The sequence below is a fragment of the Rhinolophus ferrumequinum genome, chromosome 9 (genome assembly GCF_004115265.2).
Source record: "Rhinolophus ferrumequinum isolate MPI-CBG mRhiFer1 chromosome 9, mRhiFer1_v1.p, whole genome shotgun sequence".
NCBI classification, from domain to species: Eukaryota; Metazoa; Chordata; class Mammalia; order Chiroptera; family Rhinolophidae; genus Rhinolophus; species Rhinolophus ferrumequinum.
In genome coordinates this window covers 33,581,454-33,596,151 of record NC_046292.1, presented here as the reverse complement: position 1 = coordinate 33,596,151, position 14,698 = coordinate 33,581,454, and positions in this window count along the sequence as shown.

Sequence of the window (14,698 nt, the reverse complement as noted above, 5' to 3'; positions counted from 1 at the left end):
ATGGTCTGAGGACTCACCTCCCTCTGTACACGTGTGCTTGGAATACCCAACACCCTTATCTACATGCAGAGAGTGCTCTAGACTCACCCAACTTCTGGACCTGTAACCAAAGATCCAGAAGTTGTGGAGAAGCAGAAAACACCTAGAACACCAAGGAGTCCTCTAAGATGGAAGAACTCCTTGTTGCTTCTTCCAACCAAGCACCTGTCCAAGATAGGATCACAGCAGGCAGGACTTTTCATAAGTGAATTCAACATACAAAAGCCAGTAATTGAAGAGAAGTAGTGAGATCCAAGATGGCAAAGTAGATAAACACTGTGCTTGCGTCCTTCCGTGAACACATTAAAATTGCAAATAAATTATACAAAAATCAACCTGCAGAACCATCAGAAATCTAGCCAAACAGAAGTCCTATAACTAAAACTATAAAGAAGAAGCCACATCGAGACTGGTAGGAGAGGCGAAGATGCAGAACAGGCCTAAACCTCCGTGTGGTGATTGAGAATCAAGAGGGATATCTCAGCCAGCCACAGAGGTTCCCCACCCCTGGAGGGAGCGAGGGACCCCAGCCCCATACCAGACTCCCCAGCCTGGAGTACCGGTGCCAGGAAGAGGAGCCCCACAGATCTGGCTGTGAAAAACAGTGGGGGTTCTGACTCGTCTGGGTGGGACGGAAGGCTGCGGGAAACCCAGACGTCCTCTTAAACAGCCTACACACAGACTCACTCGCTCGCAGGTACTCACCCTAGGCTCCAGCAGAGGGATGGTGACTAGGAGGGTGCAAGGGGTGCAGACTGAAGTGAAGGGCTGCGAGGGCAGGGCAGGAAGCCAGTCGCCATTTTCCCTGTCAGGGATCCTGCACAGGTGCACCCAGCACGTGGGCGCCATTTTTTCCTGTGTTGAGCCACCCCCACAGGCCACATCTGAATCTGATTGGTCTGGTGAGCTCCACTGCCCCACCCTGCTGACTCACTGGGACCCCGCCCCATCCAACTTCCCCAATGCCAGAGGCACTTTGTCTTGAACAGCCAGCCCTACCCACATGATACACTTTCTTGGGAAACTATGGGAGGCCCCAGCAGGCCCCAGGCAGCTGGCAACTGGCCTTGGTGTGCTCTGAGACTTTTGCTGAGTTGCTCCAGGCTCAGCATTGGCACCAAACCCAGAATTACATTAACCTGGTGACCATAACTCTTTCCATTCTAGTGACTCCCTGAAATCCTGCCTCACCCAACTTGCATACTGCATGAGGCTCTATCAGCAGCGGAACCTTAAGGGAGCCAGCAGGTGGCAGCAGGCCTCAGGGTGTCCTAGTTTTCTGAGGAGCTATCCCAGGCCTGGTACTTGTGACATATATCCTCGGTGTGCAGCATGGCCTCTCCCACCTGCCTCCAGGTTTAGCATAAGCAGTGAACAACTGTGCATCACTTTGTAGTTCCTACTATGTAGCCTCTGGCCAGTCATAGGCAGTGGGTGACCTGGGCCTGCACCAGAGCTTAAAAACTGGGGGGAGAGGGGAAAGGCAGCAGGAAGGGAGGCTAGGAGGGGGGGAAGAGGGAGGAAAAAAAAGTAATGGAGGCAAGCAACCTACCAGACACAGAGTTCAAAACAACTGTTATAAGGATGCTCAAGAAACTCAGTGAGAACTTCGAGAGATAGCAAGCATAAAATAGGACACAGAAATCATAAAAAAGAACCAGTCAGAGTGAAGAATACAATAACTGAATGAAGAATGCAATAGAAGGAATCACCAGCAGAGACTAGATGAAGCAGAGGATTGATTCAGTGATTTGGAAGAAAAGGTAGCAGAAAACACCCAATAGGAACAGAAAAGGAAAAAGAATCCAAAAAAATGAGCTACTCTAAGAGACCTCTGAGACATCAAGCATAACATTCCCATCATAGAAGTACCAGAAGAACAAAAAGCAAAGGACTGAAAACCTATTTGAAGAAATAATGACTGAAAACTTTCCTAACTTGGTGAAGGAAATGAGACATACAAGTCGAGTAAGTGCCAAGAGTCCCAAACAAGATGAACCCAAATAGGCCCACACCAAGACACATTATAATTAAAATGGCAAATATTAAAGACAAACAGAGAATCCGAAAAGCAGTAAGAGAAAGGCAACTAGTAACTTATAAGGGAGCCCCCATAAGATTGTCATCTGATTTCTCAACAGAAACTTTGCAGGCCAGAAGGGATTGGCACAAAATATCCAACGTGATGAAAAACAAGGATCTACAACCACTACTGTACGCAGCAAGGCTATCATTTAAAATCATAGGACAGATAAAGAGCTTTCCAGACAAGGAAAAGCTAAACCAGTATTACAAGGAATGTTAGAGGGACTTCTTAAAGATAGAAAAAAATATCAAAATTATGAAGAATAAAATGGCTATAGCTACATATCTATCAACAATTACTTTCAATGTAAATGGATTAAATGATCCAATCAGAAGACATAGGAGAGCTGAATGGATAAGAAAACAAAACCCTTACATATGCTGCCTACAAAAAAATTCACTTCAGATTGAAAGACACACACAAACAGAAAAAGTGTGGAAAAACACATTTCATAAAAATGAAAATGAAAAAAAAAAAAAAACAAACAAACCTGGGGTAGCAGTACTTAGACCAACAAAACAGACTTTAAAACAAAGGCTGTAAGAGACAAAGATGGACCCAGTAATCCCACTTCTGGGTATTTATCTGAAGAAACCCAAAATGCTACTTCGAGGGGGTGTGTGCATCCATATGTTCATTGCAGCATTGTTCACAATGGCCAAAATGTAGAGGCAACCTGGGTGTCCGTCAATGGTAGAATGGAAAGAGGAGGTGGTAGATATACGAGTATACACAATGGAATATTGCTCGGCCATGGAAGGGAATGGGTTCTTGCCCTCTGCGGCAGCATGGATGGACCTGTAAGATATGTACTGAGAGGAGTGTCAGACAGAGAAAGACAGATGCAATGAGATTTTGCTTAAATATGGAATCTAAAGAACAAAACAAAGAAACAACAACGAAAAACAGAAATAAACTCATAGATGTGGAAAACATTTTGATGGCTGCCAGATGGGAAGAGGTTTGGAGGTGTGGGTGAAAAAAGGGGAAGGGATCAAGAAGTACAAATTGGTTGTTACAAAGTAGTTATGGAGATGTCGTATAGAGCATAAGAAATATAGTCAATAAAATTGTAAGAACTGTATGGTGTCAGATGGGCGCTAAATATGTTGGGATGACAGATGGGAGGGGGTCGGGGCATAGGGTGGAAACGGTGAAGGGATTAAGAAGCACAAGTTGGCAGATACAAAATAGTCATGAGGATGTAAAGTAAAGAAAGCATAGGGAGTATAGCCAATAATATGGTAATAACTATGTATAGTGCCGGGTGAGTACAAGACTAGGCATGGGGATCATTTTTTAAATTATATAAATGTCTAACCACTAAGCTGTACACCTAACATTAATATAAAATAATAATGAATGTGAACTGTAATTGAAAAGTTTAAAAAGGGGAAGGGAAAGGGGAATAAGGGGTCCAAATTTCCAGGTATAAAACAAATAAGTCATGGGGATGTAATGTACAGCACGGGGAATATTGTCAATAATATTGTGATAGCGTGGTACAGTGTCAGATGGTTGGTGGACTTATCATGGTGATCACTTCTTTAGGTATATAAATGTTGAATAACTGTGGTGTACACCTGAGACTAATAAAATATTGGCTGTTAGCTATATTTGTAATAAAAATCTTTAAAAAAAAAAAAAAAAGAGAGAGAGAGAGAAAGAAAGAAAGAGAAGTAGGACCACAGGCAAGAGCATTAAGAAAGAGATCCTTGAAGAGAATGGAAAGCAGTAGAAGTCACGGTTATTATTATTAACTGTTATCACAATATTAGCTTGAGGAGGAGGATCAGAGAGATTCACTGCATCCTTCCAAAAGAAAGCTAATATTCTGTTGACCATGAAATAACTTGAGCCACGGGAATGAGGCTGCTGGAGAACATGGTCCCTTCCATTTCTCTATGAGCCTCCTTCCTTAAGTGTATCTGATTAAGAAACATTTAACATGGTGCAGGAGGAGGCCAACAATAAAAGCAGTACAATCACAAGACCTAGAGGACCCTGTAATAACTTGTCACTGAAATGTAGGAAAAGATGTTTGCTACAATATTGCGATCAGACGGTAATCACTATATCAGTACAGATGATGCAGTAATCCAGCTCCCAAAAAATTGAAACAGGATCTCAAAAACTGTAGAGAATAAATGAAGCAAAATCTTGATAATAGTTGACTCTAAGTGGTGAGTCTATACGGAATTCATTGTACTGTTCTCTCTACATCTGCATGTGTTTGAAAAGGTTTATAAGAAAAAGATTTTAACGAGTGGTCTAAATAATTCAGAGGCCTGATATAGCCAATGCACCTACTTTTTAAACATTGTTGAAGTCTTTGTGGTTTAGGTGACTGTTGACTACACTAGGCTTAGAACTATCCTCTTTATAGTAAATGCAAAATAAAGATTCTTGTGTACTTGCAGAAAAAAAAGAAAGAAGGAGGGAGGGAACGAGGGGGAAAAGGGGAGGAGAGGAAGGGAGGGCAGAGCCAAGCAGGGGAGGGTACAGCAGAAAGAGCATGAGCTTTTACATGAGCTGGACCAAATTCCCATGCCAACTCCACCACACTCTAGCTGTGTGACAGTGGGTACATGTGTGGGACTCTCTGTGCATATTCAACGGCAAAAGTAAGATATTGTCTTTCACGTGCTTATTGGGACATTAAACAGCGGATGCTGGCACATAGTAGGCACTCAAGACATCCTGATTATTACTATTTTATAAATATCTGTATTTTACAAAATAGACATATTCAGGAGATTCTTTGCTTTACAAAAGAATTCACCACAGGGTCCCTTTAAGCCCTCAGTCCTGCTGGTGCATTTTAAAGGGGATTGAGTTTGCAGAAAACCATTTACACATGACTTTTGAAGAACACAGCAGCCAAGGCACTAATGGAGACAGGCGGTTCTACAGAGAGAGCTCCCGGGGCAGACTCTCTTAGATCCTGTGCAGTAGGATTCTCTGAAAGACTGGAGACTAAAAACATCTTCTCTGAAAACCCACAAAGACCCACTGGCTGCCCTCTGGGAAGTCTTTTTTCCATTCATATGTGGAAGGGCTGTAGTATCTCCAGCTATGGGTCCAGCATGAAGACAGTAACAATAGGCTAACAACACTAGCGATCATTTATTGACGGTTTCCTCTGTCAGAGGCACTGTGGTAATTCCCATGCATCGTCCCGCACGAGGCAGTAAAATCTAGGGTCTATACAACCACAAGTGCTTTCAGATGAAAGAAGTTCCTATAATTCCTTACAAAGATCTCACAGGGTATTATGATCTCTGTTGGTTGTTTTATTTTTCCAGATAGAGAAACTGAGGCACAGAGCAGTTAAGTCATTTGCATAAGGACATCCAGCTGTAAGTGGATTATTAGAAGCAGTCTAGCTCAGAAGCCCACCCCGTTACAGACCCACTGCTCCGTGCCTCCTCCCCACCAGCTCTCCATCCATCAGACACAAGACTCCCCGCTGGAGGTGCTGCCACTCCCTCTGCACCCTCCCCATCTCACTTAGCCCTCCACAAGCTATCCTCAATTGCACTGAAGTATTTACAGCAACCAGCGACCGCTGACACCTCTGTCCACGTGGGCTATAATTTGATGCTCAAGTTGTTAAACAGCCGCTTTCCAGCGCTGAGCTCTTCATACATGAGTGTCTCTCCCAAGAGCCAGGCAGGCTGGCTCTCAGCCGCTCCTGATGCTTGCACACCTCTCCTGCTGACCCCAGGCGTGTGCACACATATGCACACATGTCAAATACACCATCACACAGACACCTCCTCACAATTCCCGTCACAAAATGATCCGAGTTCCCTGTTCAGGACACACACACCGACACACATTATATGTATCACAGATTCCCAACTCTCCCAGTTCACACACCTCTTGTTATCAACACACAAGACACGACAAAGACAATGGTTGAGGATATTCTGTGTACAGCAGATTGCACAAGCGAGTGGTTGCTAGTAATGCCCATCCCATGTGTATGTCCATAAAATATGCTCTCCCCACATAAGTATTTATGGAAAAATTATCTACATTGCCAACTCTGCAATAGTGTATAACCAGAAAAATACTAAATATATATTTTCACTTACTTGTGCTAAACACGGCTGTCACTTGGATATACCTATATGTGATCATTGTTTTATCTAAGTGGTGGGTGTATAGAGAGTTCATTGCACTGTTCTATTTCTGCATATGTTGGAAAATGCTCCTCCTGGTGTGTATACCTAAACTCCTGACTCTCCATCTGTGTGTCAGTGCCTGTGTGTTGTGGGGTGAGGCGGAGGACTGAGGGGTGTGCATGTGCTCACACACTAGTATATCTGCCTCTGTGTGTCTGTTTGTACAGAGCAGACCCAGCACTTCAGCTCTGTTGAAGGCCTTCTCCCCAGGGAGTCTTTGCAGAGTAGGGCTGCCCTCTGCATAACTATCCAAGAGCAAACACATAGAAACCAGATCCCCCCACCTCCTCCCATTAATGTAGCAATGGGGTGCAGTTCTGAAAGAGGCCAGGGAGCAGGGGATAAGGGGAGGGAAGGAGGAGGGTGAGGGCCATGAGAGCAGAGGAAGAAACTGGGGCCCATCAGCCCAGAGGAGAATAGATTCAGGAACACTTGCTCATCTGTAATCCCTGAGATGGCCCAGGGCAGTGGAAGGTTGAGGTGGACACAGGTTTCTAGCCTGTCTGGAAGCCTCCTGAGTCCCTGGTCTGTAAGGACAAGGATCAGCTTTAGTCCCCTTCCTGGAGGTGCTGAGGTAGGGATGCCCAGAAGGCTCCATTGGGTGGAGGCAGCAGAGTGAGCCTGCGCTGAGAAGGCACGCTGCCCATTTATGGAGGTCTGGGCCTCCTGAGACCAGAAATTTAGACTGGGCACCCAGATAGGCCACAAAGATAAATGGGGGGGGGGGGGAAGGGGGATGAACAAGGGAGGGAGGAGGATGAGAGAGGAGAAAGAATGTGAGTAGGATGGATGAGAAGACTGAGGCACAAAGGGGACCTAGGGCTACACTGAAGATAACAGACAAAAACTCTCTTGCAGCAGGAGCCAATGAAAGGACCCAGGACTAGGGTCTCTCCTGCCACCTTTGCAAGCCACTGATGAGAAGTGGGCCTGCCGCTGAGCCCTTAAGGAAGCCTTCCTGGCCCGGACCAGGCAGAGCAGGGGTAGGGGTGAAGCAACCTCCCTCAGCCACCCTGTAGCAGGACCTGACTGGAGGCCCAGGGAGCAACAGGAAGCCGGTGGGGGAGGAAAAAAAAGAATACATTCAAGTAGGGGCAGGGGAGCAAGTGGATCCATGAAGTCAGAAGGTCGGAGTTCAGTCCTGATACTGTTATTTACAGTTGTAAGCTTGCCCATCAGCCATGGACTGCACCAAGTCTCATAAGGAAAATAGTGGCTACAAGGCCCATCTCTAGGCCCTGTTAGGACTAAATAAGACAACGGGGCTGGAAATACTTTCTGGTGAGATCTGTGAGCCCTCCTCATTGATCAAGAGATTGCCAGTAGGGGAGAAGTCAGGAGATTCAGGTAGACATTAACAGGAAGCAGTTACCTGCCCCACATGGAGATTTTATTATTAATACTTATGTATGCTGTGTGGCCTGCCTCATTCCACAAGGGATTTGAGTTGGCTGGGCGGAAAAAATCACTGACAAACCAAATGAAGGACCAGATGGATGGACAGAGGTGATAAGAAGGCAAGATACCTCCAGGGAAAGAAGGTCATTCATTCATTCATTCAAGTCAATATTTATTCACTAAACATCTACAATGTTTGATTTCAAGTAACTTTACCCAGGCATAGAGGTATGGCAAAGTAAGTTTGTTCTCTCCCTTCCACACACACACTCATGGGAGCTTCTGTCATGCACCCATGTGCCACATTCCAAAAGGAGGGTCAGTCCCAGCAAATCCTGTGAAGATTGAAAGAGGAGCAGATGGACCAGTATTGGTCCATAGGCCAGTCTCCATCTGGGAATCCGACAGCCTGCTGGGAGCCAAGGCTGTTTTGAATCAACTCGCTGCCTAGGGTAGGCCATAGTAGGAGTGGAGGTGGCAGTGATTGGGGAGAGGGATACTTGGCTCTAGCAGCCACTCAGCACAGGCTGGAGCCAGAGGTCTCTGTGCCTCCTGAACTGGACTTACCGGACTTCGAACTAAGGAATAGTTCTCTTTTTCTCTGTCTTCCTTCCTCTCCTTTTCAAGATATAGGGATGATGCCCCTTGTATTTTCCAAAAAAGCCAATCCCAGTCTCTCACGTGGATCCATCCTTAAACAACTGAATGGAACAGAAGACTCAAGAAGAAGGCATGGCAGAGGCAATGTTGTGTGATCACCAAACGCAATTACTTTTCCTCCTGCACACACAGCTAGACAATATTTCCCAATCTTCCTTGCAGTTAGGTGGAGCTAGATGACTGGGTTGTGGCCACAGTAAGAGGTCGGAAGTGGTATTTACCATCTGCAGATCTGGCTCTTTAAAAAAGTCTCCCCTGGAATCTTCTGTTCTCTCTCCTCCTCTGCTAACTGACTTAGACAGATCCAGTGGACTATGCCAAGAGCTTAGAGTTGGGGTCCACAACCCCCAAGGGATCAGTGGATTTCCTTTACTTTTACGAACCTCTGAAATTCAGCATTTTATTCAATTACTAAGGGAGGCAACAAACCACAGCAGTATGCCCTATACCTGTAATTTTGCCACCCACAGAAATTGCAGGTATTTTTCTATATCATGTTAAGTTATTGCAGAAATATCCAAAGGTCATTTATATTGAACTACAATTGTGCTGGTAATCCTGTTGCTATTTTTTATTTAATTTATTACATTATTATTATATCACAAATTTATTCTATTGTTTTATCATACATTATATTACAAATTTTTTTAAGTATTTTGATCATTGAAATTCAGTACAATTGGTTTCTTTTGTAGTCCTGTGAACTGGATTGTATGCATTGAAAAAATCTTTATCCTTAGGGCCCATAGGCTTCACTAATCTGTCCACAGCACAAACAAGATTAACAACTCCTCCCCTAGAGAATGATGGAGCCCCTAGCTGGAAGGCCCTGGGCTTCTGAAAGACTGTGGAACAAAGTCTTTACCATCTCCATTACCATCACCACTGATCCAACATTTGCATTATGAGATGGATGAAAAATAATCTTAATTTGTTAATACTACAGGAGGAATGCAGGGTAGACCTCTCAGCTTAACTTTGAACTCACTCTTAGCTCTCCTAGATTCTCTTGCTCACAAAGGATGGAATGCCCTGGGTGCCCACACCTCACCTTTCATTGTCCAAACTCTCCCAAACCTTCAAGGCTCAGTTCAATTGCCACTTCCTCCAGGAAGTCTCCTTTCCCTACTTCCTCATCACAGAACTTATTGCTCCTTACCTAAAGCACCAAGAGCTGGCAACATCAGACTAGGAGCTTCCCCAGGGGTAGGAAGCTGGACATATTCCCTCCCTGCTCCCCGCTCTTACAGTGAGCCTAGTCCAGGAATGCCCACCCACAGTATGGCCAACAAATGTTTGCTGCCTGGAGGCAGGTGGGTGCTCAGGGAACTGTTTGATTCAGCTCTATCCCCTCTGACAACCTGATTCAGCTCCACGCAGAGTACGCATGTTTAAGGAAAATATATGATGTAAGGTGGTGGGGGGGAAGGGAGACTACTGCTTTCCCCACACTGGGGCCTCGATTTCCTTCTCTGAGATTATTTCTGCCACAGTGTGGATTTCGAACCAATATATTTGTCCTCTAGGTCTCTGTAGTCTGGGTAGCCAGGCAAGACTGGAAGTCATGAAGGAGTTAAAAACAAGATGAATCCTCTCCAACTCCGGTTGAAAGATACCTCCTGTGGGTCCCAGCTGAGTCAGCCTCTTTGTCCCACCCCTTGAAAGCCACTCCCTCTGCCCACCCCCTTCCTCTCCAACCCTGCCCCACCCCCTACAAGCACTTGGAGCCTCTGCCCCTGGGTAGAGAGCACTCATCTTCTCTACACAGCTCTGGAAACTCTGGTCTGCTCCCTGGACAACTACTGCACCATGGGAAAGTGGGGGTGTTGGGGAGGTGGCTCTCTGGCCCCCTCCTTCAGAGGGTACTCACCAGCCCGTGCTCCTTTTGGAATGGAGCCGAGAAAGGAGCTGGACTTGTTTGACTAAAGGCCCCCCTCTCCCTTCAGGTTGTCCTACTACCCTGCAGCTCACAGTCCCTGGCCCCTGCCCTGCATACTGCTGTGCTCACTTCGCCTTCCCCACCACACCCGCTACCGGAGACCATTATTGCTTTATTGAGTCAAACTCCTGAATAACATTAACTCCACTTGTCTTTGGGCAACGCAACACGCTTATGGAGCACTTCGAAACGGTGGTTGATTCATTCACTCATATTCCAGGACTTGTCCATGTGCTGGGCACAGAGTAATGTATTGGATTCAACTCCTGCCTTCAAGGAGCTCCCAGTCTGGTAAAGGAGGTAAAGTACCGCATTTCCCTGAAAATAAGACCTAGCCGGACAGTCAGCTCTAATGCGTCTTTTGGAGCAAAAATTAATGCGAGACCTGGTCTTATATTACATTATACTATATAAGACCCGGTCTTATTTTACTATAAGACCGGGTCTTATATTAATTTTTGCTCCAAAAGACGCATTACAGCTGATTGTCTGGTTAGGTCTTATTTTCGGAGAAACAGGGTAGTAAGCAGAATTAAATACCACAAGTTCTTTAAAAGTGCCAGGGGTTGTAGTTCAGGGGACAGGACCTAACCCAAGGTTTTGGAGGAAGGGGGCAAAGGGGAGAGAAGGCTTACTAGAGGAGGTGACACCTGAGTTGGGAGTGAACCAGTTAGAAAGGGAGAGAAGGGACCATCTGATACATACACCACAGAATCACTGGCTCTTGGGTCCATCAAAGGGCAGACTCCGACTCCCAGAATCATTCTTTTAATGAACAACTATTTACTGTGCCAGGTGCCATGCTAGGTAAAGAGCTCGCAGCATTGAAGGGATCTCATATCCCAAAACAAGCCTGGCCTCCAAAACCTGCACTTGAGGAACAGACTGCTGCTTCTAAGACCCTGGGGAGAGGAAAGGGGTCTGAAGATGTCCTTTGTGTCAAAATGAAAGGTCACTTCCTCCTGGTGGTGTTCAAGGAACTCTCTGGGACAGAAAATGGCCCAGGGAGGGGACCCTGGCTCCCTGAAGCTGTAGTGACTGGTAAGACCAATGGTCAGAGCTCTGTTGACTGGAGTCACAGAGTCAAACAGGATGGAGTTTTGGGTAATCGCCCATCTTCCGAACAAGTTCCAGCTTGCCCGAGTCAGGGAGTGATTCACCTCCTAAGTTACATCTTCTAGCTATTCTCTCTCAAACCCCCAGCTATTCTTCCTTCAAAGCCCGTATCAGTTTTAATTAGATATGCACTTGTATGTTATTCCTCTCCTCCACTAGATTGTCACCACCCTGAGGCCAGGAACATCTGCTTTGTCCACCAGTGTTTCTTCAGTGCAGGGCAGAGACCCGGCCCAAAGTGGGTAATAAATTATTGAAAAGACCTGAGACTGATGAGGGGCTATGGAAGGACATTCCAGCAAATAAGGAGCAGCCTGCACCTGGCTGATGTGCTCATTTCATTTCACAGAGAGGGACACTGGGCCCAAGAGAGAATGGAGTTGCTCCAAGACAGAGGTGCCAATGTATAAAGAGGGAGAGGGAGGGACAGGGCCTCTTGCTAGGGTGGGGACACAGACACAGGAAGGCACTCGTAGCCCTGGCCCCCAAAATGCCCCAGCCTCCACAGAATCAGTTCCCTTTAGGAATTCTCCCTCCCTGACCTCAGCCACCTTCTAGATGGTATAAACTACTTGTCCTAGAGCTGCAGGGCATGCACAGTCTTCTCTTCAAACGGAAGTCCCAGAACTGGCCTAAAGAGACAGATGGGAGAGGGATAGGGCAGCGCCCAGTGTTAGGGTGGGGTGTCCTGTTTCTGTGCCAGATCTGGGGACCTACCACAAGGACTGAACGGCCTCAGCACCTAGTCTGTGCAGGTAAGCCTTGAGAGCAAGAGCACCGAGCCAGCCCGGTTAGCCCACACACATCCCGTTAGCAAGGATGTGCCAGGGTCAGTTTAAGGGCACGCCTGTTAGCGCAGGGTCACCTTTTTAGCGCTAGATCTGCCCGCTTTGGAATAAGAGCGTCCTGGGTTGCACAGCCATCCTTAAACTGAGGGTCAGACCAGGCGGGGCGAGGTCACCTCGCTTGCCGCCGGTAAACTCCGGGTACTTTGGGGCCAGCGGCGCCCCCAGGTGGCTGGGCCCCGCCTGCGCTAGGGATCCGCATCCGGAGGGTTTCGGGAACCTCGCCCCTCTCACGCTCCGCAGGGAGTCCTGCGAACTCAGGTCCCGAGCCTCGGCCTTCCTGAATTGCTTCGGCTTCCGAATTGCTTTGTATGCATGTTTGGTGCTCTTTCTGTTCATAGACTACAACTGGGTGCGCGAGTGCCTTTGGGACCGAGAATCTTAGATGAAGGCGGAGAGGAGACAAGTCACTGGGGAAACTCCAGCCCCAGCTCCAGGGTAAGGGACGACAGAGCCCGGTCCTTCCCCTCCCTCCCTCCCCATTCCCCTGGGTCCATCTGTGGACACCCACTCTGTAGATTTGTCTCTGAGAGCGGCGGTCTGACCCTACACCCAGGCTTTGGGTCCTTTCCCAAACAACCCCACAAAATCTGAAGTTCTCAAGTTTGTCCTAAAACAACAGGCGACACTGGGAGAGAAGGCAGAGTCACAGCCCCTTCCCCACTCTGCTTGGTGACTATTCTCCTGCACATGACCACCACCACCTACACAGGTTCCAGTACTCCAGCTTCTATGGAGTGCCCTGCCTCTCATCTCCCCCTAAATACTCAAACACTCCCCAGGGCTTCCCAGAAAAGGGGTGTGGGTAGAGTGAAGAGAGAGGAGTAAAAAGGTGCTCCGGTAGAGTCTCCCAGTCACATTTTGGCCAGCCTCTTCCCTCCATACACCCTTTCCCAGTGCCATCAGAGGGACACAAATGGGCAATGTGAGAGCTCCACAGGCTGCCAGTTGGCAAGTCACCTTCATGCTCGCCCACATTCTCCATCCTCCATAAAGGAGACAGGTTCATACAGAACTGAGGGACCAAGGTGTCCACAGAGACTGACCACCCCTCTATGGCCCTGCTGGGGAAGGAGAAATCCCAGGGTCAGGGGTAGAAGCCCCTTGGGTCCAGAAAGGAGGGAACCAAGCTACCCCACCACCCCTGTATGCAGTGGAAGCCCTGAGGCAGCCACCTGGGCTGTGTCTCCTGAGTCACAGCACAACCTGTGGCAGGCCATCACTGTCCTACAGTGTACCCTCACTGCAGAGGGAGCTGAGGAAGGAGTTGAGAACTCTTCAGCAGACTAGAGAAAGGAGCTGGAAGAAGTCAGTGACCCCAGACCAGGAAGGTAAATCCAGGCTAACATATTGCAGCTCCATTTCTCACACAGAGAAACTGAGGCTCTGTGAGAGTACGAAGTACTGGGCCAAAGTCACAGAGAGCCAGCAGCCTAGCTAGAATCAGGAATCCTCTCCCCTCCTCCCCTTCTCTGCTCCCAGTATTAGATAATTCATCATCTTCAGGGTAGGTGCTAAAATGAAAACTCATAAGGAAGGGGAAGAGGCATCAAAGCTCTGGTACCTTCCAGGGTTAAATATAATTCAGAATTCCCATGGTGTGCGTATGCACGCATGTACGCATGTACACACACACACACACACACACACACACACACACTGGCCTATACCCCCAGCCTATCCCTTCAGGCCTTAAAGCTTGACCAGCACATCCGGACCCAGGAAGGAATGGCCCCAGCCAGGACAGCCTCAAGCCTTGATGGCTTGGATTTCTTCGTTTATTCTCCACTATGCGAAAATTCTAGCGTCAGATGGGGCACAGAAAGTAAGGCTTGGAGTAGCATGGTAAGCGAAACTGGCTGACAGATTCGCCCATAGCACACTTACAGAAGCAGGGAGGGAGGGGTGCTACTGCCTGGACAACTGAAGGGAAAGAGGCAATTTACTCACAAACTCGGACCATTGCCCCCCAACCCCGTTCTCGAAGCCAAGCTGGTAACCAACCTTCTGTGTGGCCTGGGGCAGGGGAAGGATTCAGCTGCCTGCCCCAGCCCAGGAACCCAGAGTAGGGTGGAGGGCAAGATGCTCTTGCTCACCCTCTGAACTGCTGCCAGCACCTTGCTCATGTTAAGAGTGACCTATTTCACGCCCTGATTTATCCAGATAATTGTCTGCTATTCCACACCTTGATCTCAACTTTCCTCCCATCCTGCCACTGGGAAGGAAGGAGGATTCAGAAGCATCCATAGCCCAGACAACACTTAAAATTTCCCTACAAGGAGAGATGCTCGGTTTTTATTTTGCTCAAAATATCTAGCCAAATGCTTTAATTATCAGTGCTGGTAGAGGCTGCAGGCTGCAACTTTCCATCTGCATGCTGCTGAGTAACTTTGGGGAAACCACCCTCACCCCTCCTCCAGACCCG